The following is a 27,516-nucleotide window of genomic DNA, read 5'->3' on the forward strand; positions in this document are numbered from 1 at the left end:
ATATGACATAGGCAATCTCAGTTGCAAACATTATACATTATAAACAATGCCAACACAACTGTAGCTACAAACAATATACATCATTTATAATACATCTTCAGTGTCAGTCAACCATTACATAGCTCATTTAAATATTGCTGTCTTTTTAACCTCGTTCCTCCTCTGCATGTATTGATCCCACAATTCCCATTTTTTCCTATGTAATTTGTTCCTGCCCTTTTCTAAAGATCCCAATTCCAGTTGTTTTATCTCTGTTACTATTTCCGCTACTTCTTGTACAGTTGGATTATACTTTGATCTTCATTTTCTAATAATTTCTTTTTTGGCAGCCTTCATAATTAGACTCAGCAACGCCTTACTATGTCTAGGCAATTCTAGTTCTGTATCATAGCTCAAAAATAATTTCCTTAGTTATACCAATTTGCTCACCCAGCATCTCTGACAGAGCAATCTGCAGGGAATCTAATGTTTGCCAACTTATTACACTCCCAGAAAATATGCTTCCAGGTACCTCTTTATTCCCCATCACACCTCCAACATTTGCTGTCTACCTGAGAAAAAATTCTTTGGAGTCTACTTGGGAGAACAACAATAATCATACAGAATATTATATCTATAAAGTAGAAGAAAGTATCCTAAGAACTAAGCAAACATAGGAACAGAGAAAGGAGATTATGTTGATAGGGATGACTGCAATTAGGGATAAAGGAAATATGCAAGAGGGGGCTGGAATTTATTGGAGAAAACGGCAAAGGAACCAAGGTATTGTGAGCAAATAACTACAACATGAAAGGTGACAGAATGGGAAGATGCTAAGAAATTATTTGGACTGCGGGTTAGAGATTGCCTTCCCTATCAAGGACTGATATCAGAGTATAGCCAAAGAGAAAGAAATAAGGAGGTCCTAAATGAAAAACCAGCACTGGTAGAGTTTTTAATAGACTCTAGAACTGAAGCTGCCATTAAAAAAGGAATAATTAGTAGAGCATATAAAATATTGCATGATAACTATAAGAATCAATCAGAGGAGGTTACAAAAGATTGGGAAGAGAGACTGGATAAGCAATTCACAAAGAAACAATGAGAAGATATATGGGAACATATCTTCTGGGAGTGCGGTGAGTTTGCCGACTTTCAAGATTCCCTGCAGGATGCACTGTTGGAGATGCTGGGTGGGCAGATTGGTGTGACGAGGGAGATGATTTTTCTGAGCTATGATAAAGAATCAGAATTGCCTAGACATGGTAAGGCCTTGCTGTGTCTAATTATGGTGGCTGCCAAGAAAGTAATTACTAGAAAATGGAAATCAAAATCTAAACCAACTAAACTAGAAGTGGTGAATATAGTAACAGAGATAAAACAACTGGAATTGAGATCTTTAGAAAAGGGTAGGAGCAAACTACATAGGAAAAAATGGGAGCTGTGGGAACAGTACATACAGGGGAGGAATGAGGTTTAAAAGAAGGCAGGACTTAGTGAGCTATGTAATGTTTGACTGAAAATGAGTGTGTCAGTATGGTTTGTGATGTAAAATGCTTGCAACTATGATTGTGTGGATTATTTTCATTAAACTGTATGATTGCCTATGTTGTAAGCGATGGTTTTATAAAGATGTTTGCAGTTTTAACAAAAAGGGTAGGAACCGAATGATTTATGTAATGTTGTTTAGGTTGTATGATATATAGCAATACATGTGAAGTATAATGTTTGCAAATGTGAACTTGTTAATACAGTTTGATTGCTTTTATATAAATGTAAATTTGCCCATGTCACAAGTGATAATTCAATGTTCTTCTTTCGGCTTTTCTCTGTTAGGGGTCGCCACAGCAGAACTCCGGTCTGCTAATGATTGGCAGTAGATTTTTATGGAGCCGAGGTGCCAGCTCGATGCCCAACCTTCAACAAAGGCACGCCCTATGCATGTCTTTCGAACACCACTCAACCACGGGGAGGACATGCAGACTCCACACAGAAGGCGCTTCAGCCGAGAATTGAACGGGAGAACCTCTTGCTGTGAGGCAACAATGCTACCGCTGCACCACTACGGCTGGTGTTAAAAAAAGGCTACAGGGACTAAAAACATTTTAATCCATATAACAGAGTTTCGATTTTCTCAGTTTTTGTATTATCTTTTGTTTAGTCTCTTCCCACATATCCCTAGCTGCCACACCATAATTATTTTTAATCCATACTCCTAAATACTTCAGTTTATCGTATCCCCAAAAGTATGGATATTACTGAAACAATTTGTGTGTGGGTACATAATTTACCACTATTGCCTTTATTTTAACTTCATTAATTTTGTATCCTGAAAATATATGAAACTGTCTCAATATGTTCTGCAACAGTGTAATGTCCCTTTCTGGTTTTGTTAAGTATAAAATGATGTAATCTGGAAACAGATCCAGCTTTTCTTGACTACCATACCAATTATATCTTTAAATTTCTCAGTCCGTTATTTTCTTTGCCAGTGGTTCTAAATATAATGCAAATAACAAAAGGGGGAGAGGACACCCCTGCCTGGTTCCTCTGCTCAAGCAGTGATTATCAGAGAGGGCCCTACACACTTTAATTTTCCACTCTGATCCCTCATATATCCTCCAAATCAACCTTATAATTTTATCAGGGAATTTAAATGCTTCCATTGCTCTGCTCATTAAATCCTAACTTAATGCTTTCTCTTCATCAAGACCCACCGACCAGTGGTATTTTCTTACATTCTGCTTCCCTCTGGATCATCAGTGTTCTGCTAATGATGAAAAAATGTTTGCCTACCCTCCACAATACCACATTAATCCATATATCTATCATTTTGGCATCACTTTTGCCATTCTTTTAGCCATTACAGACATAAACACTTTATAATCATCATTTAGTATTGGAATGGCCTGTATAAAGTTGGATCTGATGGACTTTTACCCTCTTTAGGTACTACATCTACCACTGCTTTCTTCAGGATGCTGGTACTTCTCATCCTCTTAAAATGCTGTTAAACAAAACCTTCCAGATCTTTATCAGTTTTTCCCTCCTAGCCTCCAAACTTCCACAGGAATACCACCTATTTCAGGGGACTTTCCTGTAGATTGGCTATACATCACCATTTTTATTTCATCTTCTCCTATCCTATCTGTTAGTAATTGAGCCTCCTCTACCTCTAACCTTGGTATATTTAAGCAGTGCTTACTTGATCTGTTATCTATCTGACAAACCCACTAATACACTTCATCAAATGGTCAATGTTCAACATCTACTAATGTAGAAGTAATTCCTGTGCTGTAATAGTAGCTTCTGCTTTCATATGAATGTAATCTAATCAGGAAATGTATGTGTAATTGTTAATATGTATTACTTAATGTCTGTATATTACAGAATGTCTGCTTAAAAAGTTGGTAATATGTTGGAGCTTTTCTCCCTGGGCCTCTGCTGAAGAAGAGTGTTTGGTTAATCCCAGTCAGACAAACCAAATAAACAAAAGCAAAATAAATGTTTAACAAATGATACTGTGGATTTTTGCCTTGATGAAGAAGAATGTTCATGTATTTCTATGAAACTTATGCATGCTGCAATTAGGAGGAATACAAAAGAGTGCAGCAGCAAGTTTTGATGGCCTCACCATGGTTTTTCCCCTCATTTGTACATCAATGCCCTGTATAACCCACTTAAGCAGTTGTATAGAATCAGCTGTACCTGACCAGACTAAAACCAGGTCTTGCCGAAAAAGCAAGCCACCCTGGTGGACCCCCAGTATAAACAGGCTATACAACAAGAGAAAGAAACTAATGTCCAAGAACAAGAGGGAATTGGCTCAGCAGAGGAGGAAATCCCTCTAGAGCTTAAACAAACAAATTAGAGATCATAAAGTCCTTCAAAGCTACTTACGAAGCAAAAGTAGCCTCGCTAGCTAAGGGTAATCACAAGGTATTCTTTAACTACGTCCGAAATCTAAAAAGGAATACCCAGCTATGTGCTGAACTAGTTGTGGATGGCACCACCCACACTCAACTGGAGGTAATAGCCAACTTGCTAGCTGACAGATTTTGAGAAAACTTCATTCCCCTGTCCCTTCCAGTCATCCCCCAAAGTATACCTGCTACCACTACTCAGCCTATTATCTCAAGACAGCAGGTCATCTTGGCACTCTTCAAGGCCAAAAACATAGCATCACTGAGACCATATAACATCCCAGGTTGCCTAGTAAACAACTTAAAACATGACTTAGTAGACCCATTTGGATCCCTGTTTAACCACAGCCTGAGAACTGGCTATGTTCTGGTGGAATGGAGGGCAGCCAACAATAATCCCTGTGCACAAAGGAAGCCATCCACCAGCCTGGGAATTCTAGGATCATAAGCTTGACTAGCCTCATCTGCAAGGCCATGGAAAGAATAATTATGGGCCTTATTAACAAGGACATAGGTAATCTCCAAACTCTGGATGCAACCAGTTAGGATTCGTTAAAGGTAGATCATGCCTATTAAACATGGTTGATTTCTTCGAGAAAGTCACCAAAGGCCCTGGACGAGGGAAAGACAGTGCATACCACCTATCTTGACCTAGTCAATGCAATTGAGTTAATCCCCACACAATTATTATAGAGAAACTCTCCCAATTAGGAATTAATCCTACATTACCAGATGGGTAGCCAACAGGCTCACTGACAGGACACATACTGTCAAAGTGGGTGACTTCACCTCTACCAAAAGTCCAGTCACCAGTGGCGTACCACAGGGTTCTGTACTGGGCCCCTTACTGTTCAGAATCCATTTCTCAGAAGTCAAGGCAAACTTGGATGGCCTATGTTTGACCAAGTTCGCAGATAATTGCAAACTGGGAGCAATCACTGAGTCCCCCAATGATGGTAATATACTGCAGTCATGGTTAATGCAGACAAATGATTGGTGACAAAGCCATGGATTAAAGCTAAATGCAAAAAATGTATTATTATTCCCTTTGGGAAAGTTGTCATCCCGGCTAATTACATTACAGACAACCCCCCCCTCCCCCATGTAGACCCACTGGTACGTGATCTGGGTACTCAGTTTAATAGCAACATGAACTTTCATGACCATGTATCCACAGTAGTAAGGAAATCCTTCTGTGTGGCACATCTTATAAGTAAAGGCATCACTTGTAGATCTAAGGATGTTATAATTCCATTATACTTGGCCCTCATCAGACCAATAATTGAGTACAATGCTTTCTTTTGCATGTACCTCACCAGACACCTGCAACAACTGGTAAGACCATGGAGGTTTCTCATCAGTTTCTCATCAGTAAATTACAGGGTACACAAAACAAGTCTTAAGTGGAAAGACTGAAGGCCCTGTCGCTGTATTCTGTCCCCTACAGGTTGCAAAGGGGTGACCTGTGCCTGGCTTACAGAACAGTCTCTGGGCCCAGATGGAAATGATACACATTTGTAAATCAAACTGCAAGAGTGTCACTCACACCAGGTATCTTAACCTAGTCTCTTACATGAAAAGGTCATGCTGGAGAGATAGATACATCTCCCAGAGACTGCCACTTCTCTGGAACAAGTTTCCAATACATGTGGAACAGAGCCCCTCTTCAAAGGCAACCTAGATCAATGGATAGGTGATTGCAAATTCGCTCCTGGGGTGGTGCCTATGCCCCTACTGGACAGAGTGAGTCAGTATTAACTACCACAGACCCTTACTTCGCTCACCTAACCACTGACAACTGGGGCAACTCGAGATAAATATGACAAGACTTGTAAGGGCTCTACGGCCATTAGTTTATAATCTCCTATAAAACCCATGAAAGGTATTGCCATATTAGTTTCCTGTTGGTCATCCTTGTACTAATACTCATTAATAGCTGCATATGTACTTGAAATACAGAGGGAGGCTATAGTTGTCCCAATTCCCAAAGGTGTAAATCTTGCCGAAGTTACAAATTGTTACCCCACCCATTAGTCTGACAAGCCTAAGTGTCAAAGTTTGTGAAGTAATGTTATTATCATTTCTAAATTCTACTTGACACCTGACAGCTATATGACATCACCTAATATGTACAAGACATACACTATTTGCATCATCACCCAACATAGGCTTATTTTGAGGAGATCATGCCTACAAAATGTAGAGGAGTTTTACATAATCTAGTCAACATTTATACTAATGTGGTAGATTGATCCAAGTTAGGCCTACCAGTGGATCACATATATTTGGATATATCAGAGGCTTTCGGCTCATTACCCCATAGCAAAATTTTGAAAGTGGTAAGTTTGTTCGCTATCAATAACTATATTACCACATGACTTGATAGGTTGAACAGAGTCTGCACCAACAATACTTTTTGAGAATTAATTGTATGTGTTGCATTTATTAATTCCAATACACATACATATATGAGTATAAGTGAATGAGAGAGCTCTGCTTTTCTGGAAACTGATGAGGAACAGACATTTTCTTCTTTCTGAGGAAGAAACTTATGAAGGTGTTGCAAAAAGCCTTAGGCAGATTATCTGGGCCAGTTTTGTATGCATCATACTGATGTATGTTCTAGGGTATCTACCTATCGCTGTGAAGCACCTTGGATTACCCTAAAACACATCTCCATGTGCCAGTAACAGTACTGTGACATATAACTGCAGATTTACTACCTGTGTCACTTTGCACAACTATGAATGTCAGGCTAGGGAAGGCAAAGAAAAGCATTCTGCAACCATTTTGTGCTATGCTGGAGTCTTTTGAAAACTGCATCTATTTACGGTTCTTGATATTCCCCCTTTTCTAAAATTATATTTTTAAATTTCAGAAAGAGAAATTATCCTGGAATTGACTGTTATTACCCTGGAACTGATTGCTACCATTATAGTCAAAGGTTTACCAGACACCTTCACTAGTGCCAGGAACTTTGTATATATTTTTCCCCAGAAAGGGACAGAGTTGATGCTCATATAGCACCATTTCTGACAGCTGCAATATCAACGCAATGGAAGATATGAGGGATGCATCATCATTACACCAAACGAGATTGTTTTTGTCTTTTCTGCAAGCTTTTCACATTTTCCAGACGTTTTAGAAGAGCGTTCCTTTACAGATCCCTTAGTTCTTTCCCATTATCTGATTTGTCAATCATCCTTCTCAGCCTTCTTTAACTTCTTTTGCCACATTTTACTATTAATGCTTTAAGTCTTTATTTTATTAGACTTTTTAAGTCTAGCTGTAAGGCAAGACTGCAATAAACAGAATATATTACTGTTCTTTTAAAATAAAAATGCATAAGAGTAGAACTAAGCTGTATCAAATAAAAATTGCAATAATTGTTTACATGATACAGGTAAAATAAGCTGCATTATATTTGCCTCTTCACTTAAGTACATGTGAAAGAAAATGTATAAAATTATGTACTTGTGTTTGCTACTATGAAAATTTACTACAGTTTAAAGGTTAAAGTAAAGAAATACTTCTTCACTGTTCAAAGGTGTATTCTCTTATGAAGAAGTGACCTGGGTCAGATGTGAGTTTTTTATCTGGACTGTGGCTTGCTGAATCATACGTTTTTCCCTTGAACAAAAAACTCTATAGTTTCTAGTTCAAGGCAATACTGATGTATTTAAGCCGGAAAAGCACTTAGCGAGTGCAGTCGAATAGATAGCAAGTAAATATAATTACAGGAAAAAGTCAGGGACAGTTTTAAATACTGCCCTAATTTAAATAAGTTACTTACAGGCTGACGTTTGTAAACTTTCACTGACATATGGGGAAAGATCTTCAAAATTTGAAAAGCAAGTCACAGAAAATCATGTTTGGGAAAGAGACATAGTATTAATTCGAGTCATTTAAGAAAGTTACAGAAGTTACAGTTTTGCCTGCTGGAGGACACCTCTGAAGACAAAGCTTAGGTTGTAATATATTGCTTGTAACAGCTCCAAAAACTAAATTTTGAACTGAAAAGATTGAAACAGTAAATGTACCACAGATCTTTATGCAGAAGCAAACAGTTTCTAGTTTGTGTTAGATGTCTTTTTTTTCTGAACATTTCATGACTGAATATTTTATTTTCAGTTACTTGTGCAAGTTCTTTATCACCTGCATATTTATTTGAAAACAGATTTTGAATATTTATTTGAAATAAAGGGTTGTGTTGCCTAATGTTTTTGGCTGATGTTTTACTTATTTACCTTAGGGTTTATGCATTTTTGTTGTGTCTGCCTATGAAATGTAACTGCTCAAAGCCAACTGCCACCATTTGCCTATTTAAAGGACGGCTTATTTCTCATAATGGAAAAACAGCTAAACAACCAATGACTGGAAAGCAGCAAGAACTGAAATGGACTGGATCAGTTTAGCTTTATACAGGTCAGTATCATCACTAATAATAGTGGTGCAAAAAATTATACTGCAAGGAAAAAAAGACAGGCTGCCAATTATGAAGATAAAAAGAAAGCTGTTTTATTGTAATGTGGCAACACCTTCCCAAACAAAGACAACTACATTCTTTAAAGTCTTACAAAATGTCTTAAATAAGCAAGGCAACAGTGATGTATGAAAGCCATTAAAGCACTTTATGAGTGCTGTTGCATAGATAACAAGTAAATATAACTGCAGGAAAAAGTCGGGACAGTTTTTAAATACTGCCAAATTTAAATAAGTTACAGACTGATATCTGTAAACCTTTGCTGAAATATGAGGAAAGATATTCAGGGGCCACAGAATGCAGGAACATCCTTTTCCTGATACTAGAATGTAACAGCACTTGGGGTGTGTAACAAATCTCTGAAAGCGCTGTTACAGTCGGGACATGTCTTACAGCAGCACGTAACAGGTTTATCTTTTGTTTCAATTTTAGAGCATAATTGTGGCACTCCATACACTACAATGATATTAATGATAATAAAAGGAATAATAATACAATCACTTTTACAAATAACACCATGTTCAGCTCCAGTTATTGCTATATATTTGAGGAATATGACTATAATTCTGACAGCCTTTTCTGATACACCAACATTAACTTCACAATAATAAAACTTAACTTAAAACAGACTCCCCACCTCAGGAATGCTGTCAAGTGTCTCCATCCATCTGGCACATCTAAATTTCCTTCACTGTTTCTGAATGCTTCCTCAAGCCATAACTAGTGCGAGCAGCAGGAAGACTTCCACACTAGTGCCAGAAATATTGCAAATATCAGAAATGTTCCCAGCATTAACATTTTCAATGAAATGCTAAATCTTTACTGTACTGAAAATGTTGTGTAGATGATAGCTGAAAATTACTGCAGTATACCACAATGGTTACATGTTTATGAATAAAATGAAGAATCTGCATAGATATCTGTTCTCTGAACCACAGGACTACAGAAGGATTTTGTCTGTTACTAAGAATGTAACTATATTCTAACTTTGCATGTGTTTAACAAATATTGTTTGATAAACACTGAGCTACTAATTAGAGAGGAAAAGTGCTAAAATATAAGTGTCAGAACAATTGTCAAAAATGGATTTCTGTACTTCATACTAAAATATATGTTTGTATTCTATGAAGCACGGGTACAGCAACTAAATACTGTCAGTCTGAAAGGAACTTACAGCACTGTTATGTTATGATACAAAGGAATATTATGGAACACTGCTGGTCTAAGAAAAGCAGTTAGTTTGTCCTTGCCATCTTATGATTGATTGCGTCTTTCGGCTTTTCCCGGGTAGGGGTCGCTACAGCGGAACTCTGGTCCGCTAATGATTGGTAGTTGATTTTTACGTGTCGAGTTACCAAATTCTGTAATTAATACACCATTGTTTGTGTAAAGGAAAGTTACTGCACAGATAAAGTCATGAGAAACAGTACAAAGTATGAGAATATGTAGAGATGTAATAAGTAGCAGCACTTTCTGAATGATGATTGCATATTTCTAATGTCAATTAAGAATATGAATTATACTTTGAAGGAATTTTCCCAGTGGCGGCTGGTGACTTCAAATCAAATTGGGGCTGCAGGAGACAGCTGAATGGGTGGGGCCAACAGGAAGGTGTGTGTCCAACCAGAAAGGGGCTTAGCTATGCTCAAAACCACAAAAACTAGGACTTTAATTAAATACACTGCCCTGGGTACCAAACCATCATTATGAACATCATTATGAGAGTCAAATCAAGACAAAATGAAGTGTAGAAGAAAAAAAAACATCTCAATGCATTGGCTATATACGACAGCTTACTTAATATCTATATGGAAACAAAAAGGTTGTGAGGCATGAAAAAAATAAATTACTTTTTAAATACATTACTGGAATGCCAGTCAAAATCAAGTATAAAAAAACAAGCAGCACTCAACTCAAACCACTTCTCCTTGCACTGCAGTTCTAATTATAATTTATATTCAGCTTTATAAAAGTACCAAGTAACATGCTGAAAGTATTAATCTCTGTGATACCCCCACTTGTAAAAACGTTTCTTATTCAAAAAAGACCTGCTGCCAGACAACAACTATCTACTTGTTTCATGGGGAAAATGGGATCAAAGTAAAAAATGAACAGCAAACAAGAAGCAAGCTAAGATAAATTGCTTAAAGGATTACTGCACAGGTTATGGACCACACATGATAGATTGGCATTCTGTTTAGTTTATGGGTAAAACCTGCAAAGATGACTGCATTTCCAACAAATGTAATGAGCTTCTGAAAATACTGTAATCCTGTCCTTTTTACAAATACTGTTATATGCATTTCAATACTTAAGGCTTATACATTATCTAGTTATGTAAATATTCTCTGCATGTCAACAACAAAAAAAAGATTTCAATGTTGGTAATTCTTTAACAGTATGCTTATTAAAGCTTACTTAAATCTTACAATCTCAGACAAACTTACCTGATGGTCATTAAAGCATTGTTACTTAAACACAGAGCAACATGCACTGCAACAACATGCATTTTCTGAATAAGAAGAAGCATAAATCAACAGTATAAAAAATATGATGGAAAACCAGAACATTTTGAAAAATCAAGGACAGATGAAAAGCCACTGTAGTACTTATGTCTACCTTGGATGGCGAGATACTCTGCATACTTACACTGCATAACTGCTCCTTGCCTTGCTTGGACACATCCAGAGTCACTACGTGGAGGGGTGGGGTGCAACAAGTATGTCACAATTTGAAATGTCTCAGGCTGACGGTGATGACCCTGACACATTTGTCATACCTCTCAACCTCAGAGCAAAAACTTTGGACAAAGACATAAATAGAAGTGGGACAAAGGCCCAAAAATAAGGACAATTTTTAAATATTGCTCTTATAAACATAGAAAGATAATAGAGTAGTAGGTCTTGCATTAGTATGAATTTTCTGAAGAGTATGAAATCTGAAACTCAAATGTCTATCATTATCTTCTAACTTCAATCTTTAATGATGTGCCATTAACTTGCCAGAAAACCACAATTTTATGAAAAATGGACCAAAAATGTGATGCAAAAATATAAAATAGCCACACAATACAGCTGGGAACCTGTCAAAGAAGTGACACTTTTTTAATATTAGTACTGTTAAGTTGAGCAGCTGACAAAATAAAACAATCTACATGTATTTCTGAAATAAAAATCTATAACTCTGATCATTACAATTATTTATTAATTGTAAACCCTCCACGTTTTCTTCCAAAATTGCCATTTTGCGACGGGATTATTAGGGGGAGGCAACATTTTGAGACAAAATCAGGGACAGTTGAGAGGTTTGGATATACCTAATGCTATAAAGTGATTTATTTGTGTGTACCTCTCAACCTCTTAACGCAGGAAATCTGGACAAGGCCAAATATATTGGGGGAACATACAAACAGTACTAAACACTGCTCTTCTATAAACTTAGACAGCTGATAGAATAACAGGTCTTGCTTTAGCATGCATTTTTCTGAAGGCTATGAAGTCTGAAACTCAAATGTCGGTCATTATTTAGTGACTTCATTCCTAAATGCTTTGCCAGAAAACCACAAATTTTATGAGGAACAAACCAAAAATAAGAAGCAAAAATCGATTCTGTGAAAATCGGCACAGTTGAGAGGTATAGTTCAGCCAGGGGTTTCTTTGAGTTTGCCACCCTTCCCCCTCACAAAATCATGGTCAAATGGGGCCTCCCCCCTGCAGCCATTCCAATGTCCAATACCTTGGCTATTTCACTCCATTTACCATAAACATTGTAATGTGCATACTGCTTTACTTCTACAATTAATTGGCTTTCATTTAAAAGTTTTATTTTACATTTTACAGCACAAACAGTAATAGACACCTGCTAAACAAAGCAATGCAGTCTCACAATGAAAATAGACTTAGCATTAAAACTTCTCTGCCCTGGAAACTCACATTCATTGAAACAGCATTGAAACCCACATTCAAAGAAAATACATCTGGCCAGTGGCAGATAAAGATTAACTTTGAGCTCTTTTCAAATCATAGGACCCTTGCACATGAAACATATATGTGTTCTTTGTATACACCTTCCTGATTGTATTAAATTATATTGTACAATACAGTACAGTTGTTAGAGGGCATTTTAAATGTATTGTTTTGAAAATTTTTCCAGTAAACAATGAAACAAAATGCATGCATCAATAATGACAAAACTGCCAAATGTTGAACATTTCCATCATAAAAGTCTACTCAAACTTCTACAATCCACTAAACAAAACCTGTCTTTCAGCTTTTCCAGGTTAGGGGTCACCACAGCGGAACTCCGGTCCGCTAATTATTGGAAGTAGATTTTTGCATGCTAGCTTGCCGGGCCTAATGCACAACATTCAACGAAGGAACGCCCATTCACGCATGTCGACACAGAAGACGATCTGAGAATCGAACGTGCAATGTCTAACTGTGAGGCGACAACGCTACCGCAGCACCACCACTTAAACTTCTACAATCCACTAGTACAATCCACTAGTATCAGTAAATATGCACATTCTCTGCAGAAGTAAAAGTCATCTAAATAATTTCACATTAAAGAGATCTGTAACTAATGAAGAGGTTGCTGCTAGCAAACAACTTTATAGTTCATTGTTACATCTACAAATAAAGTGCATATTTCACTTGAGGAATAAATTGCCTATGTTACACTAAAATAATGATAAGCTAGTAATATTGCAATAGGGACTGGATCACAAACTGATAACAGGTTCATAGTTGCTAGGTATCTCCGCCAAAGAGGACATTCTCAGGAATGCAGCATCCACGCCATTTAAAAGTGCAACACAGTGTAGTATCAGCAATGCATCTACATAATGTAGAAGTAGAACCCACAGCCTTCTGCATCAAAAGCAACTTCACTACCTGTTGTGCTATTAACAATGCAAACAGACTCCACATAAGCAGCACTAAACTTCTCTTCTCCTGAAGCTCTCAGCTCCTTGTAAAATCCACTTGACACTCAACTGTATCTCTCAACTTTGCAGCACAAGAAATCTGGAAAAAGCTAAAATTTATTGGGGGAGGGACAAAAGCCCAAAAACCAGGGACACATTTTAGACATTGCTTGTATAATCTTTGAAAGTTGCTAGAATAAAATGATGTGTTACCACCATGCATTTCACTGCCAAGTCTTGAACCCAGGACCCTGTGCACTACCATCAGAGCAACATACCATTATGCCAAATCAGCTGTTTCTTGAAAGACAGAAAGACGGAAACTTAAATGGCTATCATTTAGTAAATTCAGTTCTCACCATAGCTCTCAACCTCTTTGAACAAAACACCTGGACAAAGCCAATAATGGGGGAATACAGCCCCCAAACGTTTTCAGTTAATTCAGTTCTCACCATAGCTCTCAACCTCTTAGCACATAAAAAACCTGGAGAAAGCCAATAATGGGGGAATACAGCCCCAAAAATATGGACAAATTTCAAATATTGATCTTATAAACTTAGAAAATTCCTATAATAAAAGGTAATTCAGGCTCTTGCTACCTCCATCCAAGGTACAGGGTTTGAGCCTGAGTTATTCTCGCTAGCCATCAGGTTTGAGCCTGAGTTATTCTCTCTAGCCACTAGACTGCCACTGAATTTTCCAAAATATTATCACATAAGACTAGCCTATACTTTGTTTCATGACTTAAAGTCTGTAGTTCTGCCATGTTAGATTACTCTATATTTTGCATTATGTAATTTCAGTTTGCTGCCATTCTATTCTGAACAATAAATACCTTGTTTTGAATTGTTTTTGCATCTCAGTGAATTTACTGAATTTGCTGAAGATGGATAGTAATTAGGAACCTCTTAACATTGGCAAGCCATACAATTTTTCTGCAGGAACCTAGTAAGTTTTCTCATCTGCTTATAAAATTCATGACAAAAAGGCAGATAAAGAGGGGGGAAAGCAGTGGCAATGATGGGAGGAAAAAAGGGATCCTACTTTACCAGAATTATACCTTTGTACAGACTGTTGGACATCCTGATGGAGATCAGGAGATGTGGGGAATAAGGCAGCTGGAACTTCAGTCCCTGACAGAGTACATTTTATTAGAAAGAAAAAAAAAAAGAATTGAAAGTAGGTACCATTTCCAATTTTTTCAATCTGTCAGACATACGGACAGTGGAAAAACTTTCTTTTTTAACTGCATCTCAGCAATGAACTGTGTTAACTTCTTACAAGGAGTTTTTCCTGGAGATAAAAAAGCTAATCAAAAGAAGTTATGTACTCACCATAATGTTCCATGTGTGTTGTCTATCTCACTTTAATTCTTAACTGGTTGGGTTCAGAACCGATCCTCAGTTCTGACTTGGCCTTATACAAAAGCTCGAGGTCTTCCACTATCTTGTGGCTGTAACGCTATCCCATCATGCCCTAGGAAAGCTCTACAGATCTTGTTTGTTGATATAACAATAGGTACCAATAAAACTATCAAAAACTTATACAGCAATGAAGAAGATCGGAGAATATTTATTTCCAATTATAACCACTCCAGGAGCCAAAGGTTGGGGGAAGGAGGATGGGATGTAAGAATGAAGGTGAGATGAACAACACACATGGAACATTATGGTGAGTACAGAACTTCTTTATGTGATGTTTTCTTATCTCACCTTTATTCTTAACTGGTTGGGACAGTGTCCCTAGCACCATATTTCTTGGGTGGCTCAAGGGAAAATATTCTTCAGAACATTGAACCCAAAAGAGGCCCTTTTCCTGGAGGCCAAATCCACTTTGTAATGAGTGATAAAGGTAAGAAGCCTTGCCCATGTTGCTGCAGCACAAATGATATCAATTGGTAGTCTTGCCCAAAAAGCAGAAGAGGTTGTTATGGCTCTTGTAGAATGGCCTTTGACTTTATAGGTGAGGTGTTTGTTCTGAGATCTGTAGGTAAAGGTAACACAATCTGACAGCCATTTCGAAAGTGTGACTTTAGATATACTAGAATATTTCTTAGAGTCTGAAAATGATACAAATAATTGGTCAGATTTTATGAAGTCCTTTGTTCTATGCAAGTAGAAATGTAATTGTCTATCTACATCTAACTGAAGCATATATTCTGTCTTGTTGCCATAGTTGGGGAACAAAATGGTAGGACTATGGAGTGGTTCAAATTAGATTCTGAGCATATTTTGGGTAGAAAGGATGGATTTGTTCGTAGGGATACTCTGACTTTGTGGAAAAAGCATGTAGGGGGGCTTTATTGACAATGCTTGTAGTTCTGAAACTCTTCTAGCAGAAGTGATGGCTATCAAAAGGATTGTCTTCCAAGTTAAAAACTTTAGATCACAGGATGATGCAGGTTCAAAAGGGGGAAGAATCAAATGGGATAAGACAAAGTTCAGGTCCCATGGTGCTGGAGGGGCTTTAATGGGTGGTCTTAATAAAATAGTGTCCTTAAGAAAAGCCTTGCAAAGTCTGTGGGACATCATATTCGGCCCTGATTCACCTATATGGAAATTAGATATCACTGCTAACTGAACTTGAATAGTAGCTGCAGTTGCACCTTCATTAAACAGCTTTGCAAAGAATTCAAGAATGGAAGCTATAGGGGCAGAGAAGGGATCAATGTGGTTATTCAAGGTCCAAAAAGAAAATCTCTTCCATTTGCTCATATATAACTTCCTCGTTGAAGCCTTATGAGATGAGATCAAGATATGTTTCACTGATAGTGAAAGGTTAGAGAGCCTGGCTATGTTTGGAATCAGAGCAGCCAAGCTGTCAATTTGAGGGATTGAAGGCAGTGGTGGAGCATATCCCTGATGCATCAGTCAGAAGGTCTGGAACTGTGTCCAGAATCCACGGCTCCTCCTGGAGATGAGGCCAAAGGAAGGGGAACCAGATTTGATGAGGCCAGTATGGGTGACAAGTATCAAATTCCTTCCCAAGGAACTGGCTTTGTGAAGAACTTTGGGTATCAATGGAAAGGGAGGGAAGGCTTACAGGAGACCCGAGGGCCAATCGTGTACAAGTCCATCCTTTGGTGACTCCCACGGAGGGGGGATTAGTGCAAAATAGCTGCTACATTTGGCATTCATGGACATGACAAAAAGGTCGCAGCAAGGCTGGCCCACATGCGGAAAATCATCTCCGCTACTTCTTGCTTTAGGGACCACTTGTGAGTCATCAGAATTGCTCTGGTGAGTTTGTCTGCTATCACGCTGGATTTCCCCAGGATGTGCACTGCTATCAGAAAGCACTGGGAGGAGGTCACCCACTGCCATATTCTCAGGGCCTCTCAACAAAGGGGGTAAAACCTGGTTCCTCCTTGTTTATGTACGAAACAACCAACATGTTGTCTGTTTGTATTGCAATAGTTCCTAGCGGAAGAGAGTCCTGGAATGCTTGCAACGCTTGACGCACCACCCTTATCTATAGTACATTGATGTGCAAGTGTGCCTCGTGATTCTGCCAAGTGCCTTGGATTGTCCTCCCCAGATAATGCCCCCCCCCCATCTGGGAAGAGTCCGTGGTCACTGTGGCTAAAGGTTGTAAAAGAAGAAAGGGTCGACCAAATGTCACATGAGTAGAGTGAAGCCACCAACGAAGGTCTTTCTTGCAGGATTCCATTATTATAATTTGGAGGGACATGGGTAGTTCCTGCATGGACCACTGAGTGAACATTTACCACTGTAGAATTCTCATATGCAAACATGCTAATGGAATTAGGGTTATTGCTGCTGCCATGGTTCCCAAGACTTTCAGGACTGTGTTGTTTGTATTTTTTTCTTGGAAAGTAGAAGTAGAGCCTGACATCATAGAACTTGAATCTTTTCAGAAGGAAGTTTTGCCATCATTTTTATTGTATCTAAATCTGCTCCTATAAAACCGATATACTGAGATGGCAACAAGGCAGATTTTTCGTAGTTTATTGTGATTCCTAGGTGAGAGCAGAGCTGCAAAGTGGTGTCTCTTGCTATTGCTAGTAGATGCTCGGTGGTGGTTAGGAGCCAGTAGTCAAGTGAGACGTGACTACTGCCATACACTTGGTGAACACTCTGCGGGCTGTAGTGAGACCAAAGAGCAGAGCTCGAAACTGGTAGTGACTGGCTTCCAGCTGAAAGCGCAAATGACTCCTTGATCAGCTGTCCATTTTTATGTGGTAGTACGCATCCTGGAGGTCTATGAAACACATGCAATCATCCTGTCCCAGAAAAGGGGGTATCGACTGTAGTGTTACCATCTGGAACTTTGATTATCTTACTGACTTGCTTAATTTGCTGAGACCCAGAATGGGTCTCCAGTCCTCTGTTTTCTTTGGAACTAAAAAGAAACTTGAGTAAGTTCTGGATCCTATTTGGACTGTGGGGACTATCTGGATGACTCTCTTTTCTAGCAATTTTTGTATTTCTAGAGATGCCTGTTCCCGTTGATTGGGTGGAATGTCAGGGACGGTATTCATGTTTGAGACAGGGAAAGAAAAGAGTATGGAGTAACCTCTGGATACAATGCTTTGTACCCACGTCTGTTATTTTTAGCCAGGCTTCTGGGTATAAAGATAAGTGACCCCCGACTACCTCCATAGATGGACAGATGGGCCTCCTTTCAGAAGCGATGAAAATACTTACCAAAGAATGGTTCCCTGTCTCCCTGATTTTTGGTATTGAATGGGTAACCAGCCTAATTCGAATAAAAGGTGCTTCAGAAAGGGAAATTAACCTGCTACAAGAATTGTTAGATTTAATTTTAACTAACAACTACTTTATGTTTAATGGTAGTTATTTTTTGCAGAAAACGGGAGTCGCTATGGGCTCCCCTTGTGGTACAAATTTGGCCAACTTGATGATGGCCCACTGGGAGCTCCACCATGTCTTCAATGATAACCCATTTACGAATAACATCTATTACTACACGAGATTTTTGGATGATGTATTCATCATGTTTGAAGGCATGGTTGAGGACATCCCAAGTTTTGTGACCTACTTAAATGAATCAACTACTTTTCTAAAGTTCACCCACAATATGGACTTAAACAGTATAGCTTACTTAGACATGGAGTTATATAAGGATAAAGATGCAAAATCATTTAAAGCTCTGATAGATAGGAAATCAACATATTCAAACTCGTTTCTGCACTTCACCAGTTGTCACACTTACCAACAGAAAAGATCAGTGGTAAAGGGCCAACTAGTGAGAGCAGCTAGGATGGTATCTGAAGCAAAGGAGTTTAGACTCGAATGTCAAATACTATATGACATGTTTTTAAAACGGGGTTACCCCACCCATTTACTGGATGAAATGACCTTCGAAATCCAACATAAAAGGGCAACAGGTGAATATAACCCCATTTTAACATCCAGCTTCCATTCCAATGAATTATCAACTTTTGAGGCCAATTTCCCATTTACTAATAGAGAAGATCCACTTAGGCTTACTTTCATTACATCTTTTAGTTTGGATGCTTCTGTTATAAGACAGATTATATGCAAAAATTGGGATTTGCTAAGGTCAGATGCGGATCTAGCCCCTATTATTGAACCAAACCCTAGGATCACCTGTAGAAGAGGCCCTAACCTTAAAAATTTGTTACAAAGAGCCAAGACCCCTATCTCAAGAACTATGGGCATGTACAAATACGAAAGTTGCACATATTGTCGGCATATGGAAATGGGTAAAACTTTTACCATTAGGGGTAAAAAGTATTCTATCAACAAAAGATTCAATTGTTTATCCAAGGGTGTGGTATACTTGGCAACTTATAAACTCTGTCCTTGTTTTTACATTGGCAAAACGGACCGTAAACTCAAGGACAGAGTATATGAACATCTATATAGCATTAGGAAAGCAAAGATGGAAAACGCTTTGGCAAAACATGTTCAAGAATATTCACAACACAATTTTAGTTTTCGAATTATAGATCAAGTACATTATAACCTTAGAGTGGGTCCATTGGGTTTAATGTTAGAAATCTCCGAACTTCTGTGGCTAATTAGACTGAATGCCTATAGCCCACCAGGCTTGAACGATTTGAGTTCATTAGTTTAATGTTAGAAATCTCCGAACCTCTGTGGCTAATTAGATTGAATGCCTATAGCCCACCAGGCTTGAACAATTTGAGTTCATTAGCCTGTACATTAAAATTAAAGAGCATTCAAAGATGAGTAGGATTCCCTTAAACAATTGTAAATAATAAGGGGAATTAATTTAATTTATATTGTAGCAGGTTTGTGTCAATATTTATTTCATGAAATGAGAGACATGTATCAACATTGATTTTACTTTTTGAATATGCTTTTTGCACAAATTGTTTGCATTTCTTGCACATTTATTTAGAGATATTTCAGGTATGCATTAATTTAAGGTCACACTTTGTCCGAATCTTAAAGTTCCACTTCCTTAGACTGTTCTTAATACATTGTTTTCTAATATATTTTGTTTGAATTTAATATATATTTAACAATTTGGTAGGTTTTAAATTTTTTATTAAATGGATACAGTATAACGTTTAGATAGGTTTTGATTGTCTAATGTAGTATCACATGATTTGTTAATTATGTATATAGGACATACAATCACTGGGATACCTTGTCTGAAGAAATTTTACTTACTAAAGTAAGACGAAAGCGCTTACTTCACTGTGTCCGTTCTGAATAAATGCTCTTTTGTGGAATATATTTTGGAGTCAGCAGTCGAATTTATTTTTACAGTATTTAATTTTTTGCCAGTTTGTCTTGACGGAATGATTCCCTGTCGCCTTGATTTTGCAGACCCCCTCTGCTGTGTGGTTGGCTTCTTCCATTACTGCTTCCCCCAACATGTGTGTCCTGAAAAGCTCTCTGGGATTTTTGGAACCACATTTTTCCTCCTTTTTGACCTTTTGGATAAGGTCTAGAAGGTAGGAAAAAATGGACTCCTATGCAGAGATAGTTTTTCCTTCTTGTTCACACCTGATTAGTGTGTCTTTGACTTTTGGCCCGAACAAGGACAAGCCATCGAAAGGGGCATTAAGAAAAGAAGATTTAAAGGGCTACACAAAGTCACACAAGTACATCCAGGAATGTCTCCTTAGGGAAATTCCTGAACCCGCTACCCTAGTTGCTCGATCTGCTTCATAAGAAATGAGTCTCATGGAGGAGTTGACCACTGAGTTTAAGGTGGAGAGCTGACAGGAAACCTTCTCTGATAACCCTTCAGCTACTGAACCTTGAAGAGTATCCCCTAGCTCTTTCAGAAGATCTCTCTGTCTGGTAAAGTGGGTGAGATAATTCAGTGATCTGAGTGCAAAGGTCACTGAAGAAAAGGTCCACTTTCCTTATCTGTCCATCGTACAAGACTCCTTGTTCGGTGGATGGACTAAAGAGGATGTTTCTGAAAGTTCCTTTTTGGTGGCCACCGCCACCACCACAGCATCTACTGGGACATCTTTTGTAAGAAAACTCTTATTTGTAGAGGATGTTATGAATTTGTTTTGCCTCTGGGGAACAGGCTCCACTGAGTCTGCAGACTCACATGCCTTTCGACAAACTAGGTCCATCAGTTCATGGAAAGGCAGAGACACCCAAGAGGCAGAAGGGTGAGACACAAAACCCTTCAGATATATATATATATATATATATATATATATATATATATATATATATATATATATATATATATATATATATATGTGATTTTTACAGGTGGGATTTGTTGACCCTCCTCAGAAGGGTTGATGGCCTTCCAGCCACCTCTTTGTTTAAGAATCTCCAGGATGTCTGCAAAGGAGACATCCTCAGAGGACAACCATGGGGACACTTCTGACTCATCAAGGTCTGTATCAGACGAGATGGACTCCTCTGGGGAGTCTAAATGCTTCCTCCTGCAAAGTCTCTTACGAGGAACCTTTTCAGAAGGGTGTTCTGGAGAGGTTTCAGATGAGGGGGGGGTTCACTCAATGGGGCATCCTGAGGCCTAGGGTCTCCGCATCTCTGTGAATGCAGTGGTGCCAAAACAGACACTAGTGCCTATGGGGGAAGAATGTCCAGACCTGAGAGTGGACCCGTCTGTGGAGACGGCACTCTTCTCATCACCCCAAAAGCCCCCCACCCCTGATCTGAGGAAACTCTCGGCTCCAAGAACCAGAAGGCATCCCAGGAACCAAGGGTGTTGGCTCCGAGGCCGATGTAGGAGCTGAGCTCTCAGGCGCAGAAGCCACGAGAAGCAGGTTCGGATCCAACAATTGTCCGATCTGACTCTCCTCCCCAAACTCAACCAGAGTGCATCGGCTCCTAGACTTGTCAAGTTCAGATGGAACTGAGGACATCTGAGCAGTAGTCAGGTCTGAAGATCTTGAGATAGGTCTCAGCTCTGACGGTTCCACTACGACCAGTTCTAAACATTCTGGCTCTGAAGTCCAGGATTAATTGGAGGAGGAATAGATGGTGAAAAGGTAGGCTTAGTTGGTTCTGAAGCTCTTTGGGTTGGATCTGACAACAATTTGGCAAGCACCGGTGTCCACATCATCATCATCAGAGAGGCTTTTGGAGGATCGAGTTTAGGGAGCAGGAGATCTGGAAACCTGTAGTAAGGGAGATCTTAAGGTTGGAGACACTGGCTCCAATTCCAGGGACGGTTCCATACCAGAAAACCCAATGGCTCCAAGTATAAAGCAGCCAATGTGGAAGGCTTAACGGGCCCGATAGTCTTTAGGTATGAAGATGAAATTTTTGCAACTTTTTTGTCGGCTCCAACTGATCCTCTGAAGAAGATGACCTTTTTCCTGATTTGTCTGATTTGGAAGAGTGGGAATGTTCCAATTTTGAAGGACCGTGGCCTTCTTCAATAGCTTCCGAAAAAGGGGTCTTCAACAATCCTCTTAGAATCAATTTATTCTTTTTCTCCAGCAGTACTCTATGACTAAAGGAATGGCATATGGCACAAGACGCTTGAAGGTGTAACGCTCCGAGGCAGTACACGCAGACTGTATACCCATCAGTAACAAACATTTTTTGGCTGCATTTAACACATTTTTTAAACCCTGAGGGTTTACTATCCTTAGACTGCTTAGTAGACATTTCAGAAAATAGCAACAACAACAAGAAGAAGCTAATAAACTACAACAAAATACTACAACTTTTTTTTCTTTTAAACAACAAACAAGTACAATGGAGAAAAAATGCCCTATAAATTAAATGGGCAAAGGCAGCAATCTAATTCAAACTTGCTAGGCTAGTAATTTACAGATGAATACAAGAGAGCAAATGGGCTCTCAAACTTAAATGAGCCTAAAAGTTAAGGAAAGGAAGCCCTCTACTAAAAACAGGCTTAACAAGAAGAAGCTAATAACTACAACAAAATATAGAGGAATACAAGAAGACAAAACTTAAGATCAAATGGGCTCTCTAATTTAAACAAGCCTAAACGTTAAAAGAAAGGAAGCTCTCTAACTAAAAACGGGCTTAGGAGTAAAATTTAAGCCAGGATAGTGTGAGAGGAAAGGTCTTGAGAGGAAAAAACAATGGCCAATAGCACAAAACAGCAGAAATGAACACTCTAAACTATTCAATTAACACTAGATAAATAGAACAGTAGTAATTAAAGAACAATTATCCAAAAATTGAAAAAGGAAATATTCCACTTAGCCAGAGCCAGCAAGAAGCACCCGATCTGTTTACTAGCGAACAAGATCTGGGGAGCTTTCTTAGGGCATGATGGGATAGGGTCACAGACATGAGCTAGTGGAAGACTTCGAGCTTTTGTATAAGGCCAAGTTGGAACTGAGGATCTAGCCAATATACTGTATCATATGCACGTGTGAATTTTCACAAAAAAGTAATTTTCCTTAAATTACAGGGAACTAGATAACATTTTAAAGGAAGCATTTGTGTTTTTTTTCCTGCATGAGTTTGATATGTTATAACTGACTCTCAAATCCTTTTGAGAAAAATACAAGTAAAACAAGACTAATTAATTAGCAAGTACACAAGAAAAAATGTCCCAACGATATCCAGGTACCTCTGCACCAACTAATAAGCAATCCAAAGACAAAAAATAAGCAAAGGCAAGGCTCCGGGTTCTCGAAGAGATTTAATAACAGCAAACACAAGCACTTTCACAGGATGCTTCTTCAGGTGTAATAATGGAAAATACATTAAAAATCATTACATCAGGCAACATAAAAGCCATTTTTGCGTCTACACATCAGGGGAATGGTTGCTTAGGATGTGTCAGACAGCTATAGTGGATGTAGTCTTATTTTATACTACTACTAATAAGGGGACTAATTAATTTATTAAGAATGATTTGATTGATTTCTTCTCTTGAAGAAAAAGGTATCAACAATAAATCTGGAAGTTGTCACAGAGGGTTAAGGCAGTGAAATGCAGTTCCTCTGGTACATGATTTGATTCCTTCAGTTTTCATTTACCTACTGTGTGACCTTCTGCAAGTCACTTAATCAGACATTGCTTTCAGATAATTTCTGAAAAGGAACTGTGTGTTCAATGAATCTATATGGTCAATGGATGTCATTAGGGCACAACAAGATGTTATTAGAATTCTACTACTAGGAAATGCCATTATTTTATGTTTACATTTATCAGTTTTCTCAATATTCACAGTATGTGCTCACGAATTTTACAATATGCACAGAATGTCTATATGGTTTTTACAACAAGCATAGGATGTGTATACTATTTTCTTAATATACACAGCACAGGCATGTAGCCAACTAGCTTTATAGCTAACAGTATTTAGTCATCAATTTAAAGGGTAAGGTGACATGTTCATTGTAACATGATAGTTAAATGTGTTATTAATACCTTAGGAAACAAGCAGTAAAGGGTATTTAATGAAATTCACATCATTATAGAAATTTGGTAAATAATAAAGAATACTAACAGGATACAAAATTGATGATTTTAATACACGTTGGGACAAAAAGAGGGAAAATATAAATTGCAGACTGGCTTGAGGAAGTGGAGTGAGAGCAGTGAATGAATGTGGGGTAAATGCAAAATGAGCATTACATGCAGCAGAGTTCAGGGGGCTTTGTGACATGGGGTCAAATACACAGGTACTTCTGAAGACAGCAGAAAAAAATGAAAAAAAAAATGTATTTACTCTTAGTGAGAATGGGGAGAATGTTTAGATAAAATACTGAACAATCACTTCGGGTAGTGAAATGAGATTTAAAGATCACATTTGTATACCTCAAAATTGTAAATGTTCTATATGCTAAAGGAATTGACTGCTCACCATAGCATGGATAACCAATCTGTCTCCAGGATGGAGAATATGATTTTAAAATCCTTTTAACTGTAGTATTTATTTATTGTTGTAACATTGTTATGCTTAAAGTGTAGGACATAAATAACATAGTCCAAAATAAGTATTAGGAGATAATAATAAAAATAAGATGTATATAAATTAATGGAGTGAATGCTATCATTCAAGTTCTCCAGTCAATAGGTGTGTTTATAATCTAGTGTCCATTTTTCCTATACCGCATGCCTATCCTTCTGAGTTATTTCTCAGTGCAAATTTGAGGATAAAGCAATCAGGTAATCTGATACAGCTTTGTCTCAAACCTCTTATACCAACTTTCTTAAGTAGATAAAAGCTTAATTCAGTGAAAAAAGATGAATTAAAGGGAGAACACTTTCAGGAAAAAGCACTAAAATACAAGTGTCAGAACAACTGTCGAAGTGGCTTTCTGTATTTCACACCAGAAAAATAAACTCAGAACTATGAAACACTATCACTTCTTTTCCTCAGAGTTTAGAATACAATGGTCACTAGCGCTTGGACACAATGGGAGAAAGCCCTCACTGCAGCCCATGTGAGTTGGGTTTGATTAGCGGCTCTGCTGTAATAGAAGAATGGGCGTGCCCTTCCTGTGAAAAGGTGTGTGCCTGTGTGTATTTCATGGCTGATCCATGGCTGATCCATGACGGAGGCCAAGCACACACATGAGGGTAGTCCTTAAGAAAGCAAGAGCAGTGGCTGAATTGCCACAAAAGCAGGGCAATACACTAGCACACCCCATTGCACATCCATACTTGGACACTTTGCATGCAAGGGAGTTGGAAGTTAAGGAAATAAAATACTGCTCAGCAGCAATATGACATTGTCCTATGTGCCTCAATCTCCTTACCAGCTCAAAGCATGAGTCAGAGATAGCCCAGTACAGGAAGGAAAGCCTGGTAAACCCAGTGGACGAGGAAAGCCCCTAGTACCAGCCAACTGTCAGGTGTGGGAGCCAAAAATGTTTAGAATATAATGCAAATTGCCAGAAGTATTGAGGTAAACCCATTTTATGCAGCAGATGTGTTAGTAAACATCTGAGTGCTCACAAATGGTAGCACATATATCAAATTACATAATTTCTAGTGATTACAGAATAGTTTTACAACACTTGAATTGCACTAGGAAGTACATAATATTTAATTTGTGTATTATTTATTTGAAGAAGAAGTTACTAGCACTTTAGCATCTTGTCTGAAGAATTACTACTACAGAAAGTAAAAAAACACACATTTACACTTCTGCATAGAAAACTATATATTGTCATACAGAACAGTACTCTTAATAGAGTTTCAACAATAAACTGCTGAACAAAAGGGTATCAACTATTTAAATGTCTGCTAACTGGCACAAGTCAAAAAACATGTTCCTTAACACTGCAGAATATATTTCATCTACTACACAACAAAGCCCCACATTTTCCGGTTACCCAGCTCTTTTCTGTGTTTCTTAGCTTAGAATACTGTTTCCCATTAATTTCAAAGGGAACCAATAAATGCACCCAGTCTACTGAATCTACTGAACAGGACCCATGTGTGTTACATAAATTTTTATGAAAGGTTTTCTCATAGGTGGATTTCCACTTGAGTTCTGAGGTAAGATTTAATCTTAACAATGTCAAGGTAAATTTGCAATATTATTCCTGTACTATACTTCTTCTTTCGGCTTTTTCCGGTTAGGGGTCGCCACAGCGGAACTCCAGTCTGCTAATGATTGGCAGTAGATTTTTACGATGAAGATGTGCCAGCTCGATGCCCAACCTTCAATGAAGGCAAGCCCTACACATGTCTTTCGAACGCCACTCGACCGCGGGGGGGACATGCAGACTCCACACAGAAGGCGCTCCAGCCGAGAATCAAATGGGAGAACCTCTTGCTGTGAGGCGATAATGCTAATGCTGCACCACCGAGGCTACATTCCTGTACTATACTGAGAATTAAAATTTATTTGTGTTTTAGTTCAGCATTATGTTTTGGCTAGTTTAGTGTTATTTAGTTTAGAGTTTTATTTCTAGGCTTCACATTTTTCTTATGTTCAATAATGTACTTGCACTATTGGTATGGTCAAAAGTTGCTACTAAACTAATTTATGATTATCTTACATTTTTAATTTCCATCTCTTTATATAATTTTTTTGAGAGCAATCGATCCAAAGGCTTACTTATGTAAAAAATATGGAAAAAAAGATTCCACAACACAAATCTATCATCAGTCAACGTAATAAGCATGGATTTGGGAGGAACTCAAAAGAGCCACAAAACTTTTATCCAAACGCAAGGAGAACATGCATACCACCAAGTCCTGCAACTGACAAAAAGTAGTATTATCCACTGTAACATCATGACATTGCGTTAATCATACAGTACTACAACTGACAGGAGCACTACCCACTGTAACACAATGACATTACGCTAGTCATACAGCTCTGAAACTGACAGAAAGGACTACTACCTACTATAACAACCATGACATTGTGTTAACTGTACAGTCCTACAACTGACAGAAAGGATTACTAGCCACTATAACACCATGACATTATGTTAATTGTACAGTCCTGCAACTGACAGAAAGGAATACTATCTACTGTAGCACTGTGGCATTGTGGTAATCATACAGTCCTGCAACTAACAGAAAGGTGTACAACCCAATGTAACATGATGACATTGTGTTAATCTTACTGTCCTGCAGCTGACAAAAAGGAATTCAATCCATTGTAACACCATGACTACTGGTTAATCATACAGTCCTGCAACATGCAGAAAGGACAGTCCTGCAAATGACAGAAAGTAGTACAAACAACTGTAACACCAAGAGATTATATTAATCATACAGTACTGCAACTGACAGAAAGGAGAGTACTAGCCACTGTAACACCAAGAGATTATA

At 38.3% G+C, this 27,516-nt stretch overlaps 1 protein-coding gene across 1 annotated transcript in view; it reads right to left on the minus strand.

The window, feature by feature from the left end:
- Positions 1 to 27,516, minus strand: part of TTC39A (tetratricopeptide repeat domain 39A) — a 2,407,335-nt gene that overhangs the window by 665,489 nt on the left and 1,714,330 nt on the right. The window lies entirely within an intron of this gene.

Source organism: Protopterus annectens, chromosome 10.part0 (genome assembly GCF_019279795.1).
Source record: "Protopterus annectens isolate FY-2018-M chromosome 10.part0, PAN1.0, whole genome shotgun sequence".
Taxonomy (NCBI): domain Eukaryota; kingdom Metazoa; phylum Chordata; order Ceratodontiformes; family Protopteridae; genus Protopterus; species Protopterus annectens.